A 5000-nucleotide genomic window follows, 5' to 3' on the forward strand; every position below is an offset into this window, starting at 1 on the left:
CAAGTAAACACACTTTTCTGCTTCTAACATATAAGAGTTTGCCAAAATTACTCCCACTGGTGATTCCATTGACATGCCATTCATTGGAATATATGTATGTCCCGGGTGAATCCTGAAGGGAGCGTTCTCTGTGCCAGTCCCCAGGAGCCTCCTAAGGGCATCTTTTGGGACGTTGAGGGGCAGTGTACTCACAGTCCATCATTGAGATGGCCTCATGTACAGGGACGTTGGTAAATAGAGACTCTACGTCCAAGGCACTATAGCCACTATCGGTCGAGGAGCCTGTAAATGTTTTGAAATATTCAACAGAGGACGGTATGTTACAATTGTGTACGGTGTATTGAGAAATGATGGAATTAAGCCTTTTTATAAGCTGGTAATTAGGGCAGAGTACCTCATAATAGTAAGTCCCAGTAGATTCCCAGTGTTGGGGGTTTTCACATTCCCATACATGTTGCTAAGACTGTAATCCTTAATAATGAGTAGCAAATGAGTGGAAATATGCACAAAGAAGTTCTCCATATGACCCATAAGGGAAATACATATATTAAAAAAGACTGCATTGCCATGGGATCACCCATGGGAATCCTTTTCATGAACTTCTACTTAGTAGTAGATGAGCAAGTTTTGTCGCCTGTATTGCCGTCCCTAAAATATACGCAAAATGTATTGATAACACATTCTTTAAAGCTACTCCTATTTGGGACATCAAGATCTCACTCATTACTCCTCCTTGAAGGCTACCTATGAGGAACTGAATATTAAATTCATAATTCATAATTACTAATTCTCCAATGGCTGTTGAAGGAAAAAATAATCCATAAATAATAGTAATCAAAGATGAAAATGAATAAAAAATTACCTTTCAGACATTCATGTTACGAAACTTCTTATACTCAAGTTGAATGAATATCTTCAACGGTAGGATACTAAAATGGCAGTTGAAAGCATTCACAATTGAAATTTATATAATATCCTTCTTAGAATAAAAAAATACAGAGACTTTTTATGAATGCAAATTTACGATATTATCAATAAATGGTCTTGATTATTTTCGGACACCATGAAAATATTTTTGTCTTTTGTCATTCAATCCTTTTCAACTATAAAAAAGTCTTCTCATCCCTATGCCACTTTGACAGAAAGAGGTTGACTGGCCCTTCATATTCTTCTTAGATCTACCGCGTGAGCACTATTTTGAAGAAAAGGAAATAGAAAGAACCTGATCCGTCTATCTCATTTTTAGGAATAGGATAATGGCTACAAATCTAGGCTGAATAGAGGATTTAGACATGGCTCAGAGACGGGTACTATCCTGTTGAATATAAATGAGTAGCAAAATAGGTCGCATATTAAAACTTTTTGAAAATCCCAGGGAAAATAGGAATGTCATATTTCTGTAGGATGTCTATCCTATCTAAATTTAAAACCTAATTTGAATGAGTTGTTTTTAACTTACATTAGGTTTTTCACAAATTTCACTAAGATTTAGAAGTGGCGATGATGCTGTCTTCCGGTAAGATTTGTTTTTTCTTCTCTCTATAATATCTTATGTAAATAAAACAAGTATCAAGAAAAAAGGGGCAAAATTTTATCTATTTAAATGGAAAATTTTAGTAGCTTTTTTTCGAAAGCTTACCATAGCGAGTTGAGAATACAGATAATTTTCTTTTTTTTTTCAATCTTTCAATACAAGTATATTTCCCACCAGAAAAAAAAAACTATATATCGCTAAATGTTATTGAGTATTTCCTATGTACAGTTTTTTGTAATGTAATATTTATCAAAATTATAAGTATATTTCAAGTAGGACAAATGATTGAATATTTTGATGAAAAGAAAAGAGGTCCTTTGAAAACTTTTCATGTTTCAGTACATAAAAAATATTTATAAAACTAAAAGTATGTTTATATCATTAAGAATAAGTGAATTACAGACTAATTAATTATTTTGCTCGAAACATATGATATTACGGAGTCTTGCTAGTTAATTCACATTCAGTAAGGGGAAATATCAGAACTGATAATGAAACCTAATATTTATTTACGGGTCATCCATTTTTACCCTTTTTATTCTTTTACCTCAATCTTGCACCGATGGTTTTCACATTTGCATTTCTCTTTTCCTCCTTTAGTTCCTGAGACATGAATGTAATCTGGTCATTCCTTTTATCTTCATTTGCTTCACTTCAAGCCTTATCAAGTCATTGACCTACATAAGAAAATGTTTATTGTCCCTGAATGGGTCGGCACACAGAGAGGAGAATTCCTTTGCAAGATTCAAGGATCCAGACCTTTGCGTTTTATCTTGATAGTTGATTTGAGGAATGCAAAGGTAGTCGAGAGGAAAAAGAGAAGAAGATAATGATGACGATGCTGGAGAGAGTTCCCGTAAGAAAATAAATTTCTCATAGTTCCATCTTATTTTTCACAGCTTCATTATGGAAGATAGTACTCAATCACTAGTTTATAAATCATCACCTTTCTAGCATATGATATATGAAGTTCACAATTCAAGGGAAGTCTGTCTCATTGTTAGGATTATTCAAAGTATCAATAACAAGAATTGAAGATTATGGAGAGAGTTAGTAAAGATCCTTTGATGATACAATGATATTGAAAACTTTTGATATATTTTAAAATATCAATGTCCCTCAATAACATACTTTTTTTTATCACTAAGCTTTTCACATCATTCTTTTCTAATATATCTCCTTCATCTATCTTCCTTATCTAGTTAATATATCGCTATAAGAAATATACTGGGATTTTGAAAGGAAACTGAACGATAGATATCTTTCTATTTTTTTCAGTGGTTCTGAATATATCCAGAAATTACTTTCTTTAATGTGTTTAAGTAAATTATAGAATATAAGTAATGCATGTATTGGTTTAAGGCAATGTCTTTCTCAAATTCTATTCTTATTTGATATGGACGAAATATTTTTTTTTTTATTTGTAAAAATGTTTCCCTAATGTCCTATATTTTTCTAATCTTCCCTCTTGAATAAAGATATTATTTTCTTTCCATTTATTTATTTTAAAAGGATATACTTTCCAACCAAAACATAAAAATTATTTTCAGTGTAACATGAGTACCATGAAGGATATTATTTTTCTTTATTATAGAAGCTGACCTAGAATCTGGCGGAGAAACTTTTCATAATAATTTCATAATAATATAAACTTTAAGATAAATAAATTTTTTGTTGATCCCAACAGCCATATATGTATATATATATATATATATATATACATATATATACATATATATATATATATATATATACATACATATATTTATATATGTATATATATACATATATATATATATATATATATAAATATATATATATATATATATATACTTGTGTAAATGAGGGTGTGTGTCTATTCCCAAACCATATAATTTAATTTTTGTGATGCTCAGCCAACTGGAAAATACGCACTATTAAATCGTTTTCTCTTTATTAACCCTCATATCTAAATCAGTCACCGTATCCTTCTCATTTGGGGAACTGATTCCATTCAATTAACTCCATGAAGGGCTCAACTCGTAAGATTTTGAGGAATTTGTAAAAAAAATAGCAACATATTACAATTATAAGACTTGGTAGATTAACTAATTTTCTATGAATATTGTTTTTTTTCACGTTGAGAAACACAATCATCAGTCCTAATATTCACGAGTAAAGTGTCTTATATATACATATATATATGTATATATATATATATATATATATATATATAAATATATATATATATATATATATATTTATACATATATATATATATATATATATATGTATATATATACATATATATATATATATATATATATATTGGGACATGTAATTAACAATCTATTAAAAGATTTTGGTAGGTTGTGTGAAACTGTTTCTATGTACAATACCAATTAATCGTTTAAATGGATAGATATTTGCAGAAACGATCACCGAAACTCCTTGAAATTAATAATAGATCCTTTTACAGGTTTAAGAAAATCGTCAATGCATGGATACCCTCTTTTGAAATCTGACACCTACTTATGATTTATGCACTATCATTGTTAACAGCTATATATATATAACTTACTTGTGGACTGTAACCAGCCCCTTAGTGAGAGAGAATGGGTGGCTGGCGTAGATAAAAGGATACATGTTGAAATATACTTTATCGAAAAGTATTTTGAAACTTGAAAAGATAAGTACGATGATTTTCACTACTATTACAACTAATGTTGAATTTATGTTCGAACTTATATTGTGATGATATTCAATAACCATTCATATCTCACCTAATCATTCAATTATACTTTATATTGTCTTTTTTTTTTTGTGGTCCACTACAATATAGAAGCGTTAATTGTCTCTGTATCTTGTTCTATATATATTATTTAAACAAAACTTTTCAACATTTTAATGCCGGTTTTATTAAGCGTAGATCAAACTGAAATACAATACAACTTTAATGCTATTAAACTAGAAATTCTTAATGCTATGGCTGCTTCTATGAGATTAAAGAAGAGACAAAGTTAAGTGAATTATTGACATTCTGAATATTCCCCTTGTCTCTGGAATCCTCAAAAGCGAATATGTGACTGGTAGTAGATTTGATTATGCGAGTTCCTTATTGATGAACTGAATCATAAAACAGAGTTGTACAATTCGGAAATACGAACATGGTAGGGAACAATGAGAGATTCCCTTATATCTGAATTGATTTTTATTGTGAAGACAACAGATGTCAGAATATAGCTGAGTTATTCCCAAAGAGAGAGAGAGAGAGAGAGAGAGAGAGAGAGAGAGAGAGAGAGAGAGCATTGATAAGGATAAAACCCCATAGGGGTTAGGATTACCATGTCGAGGTAAGATTACATCCAGCTTTGTTCTGTTATTTTTCTCCCTCTTTTATCTACATTCAAGAACATAGTGGTGACCCAAATCGAGTAGCATCGGACATATTTCAATACTCTTGTCAACAGATGCTACTGAGTGTTAC

Source organism: Palaemon carinicauda, chromosome 2 (genome assembly GCF_036898095.1).
Source record: "Palaemon carinicauda isolate YSFRI2023 chromosome 2, ASM3689809v2, whole genome shotgun sequence".
Lineage (NCBI taxonomy): Eukaryota > Metazoa > Arthropoda > Malacostraca > Decapoda > Palaemonidae > Palaemon > Palaemon carinicauda.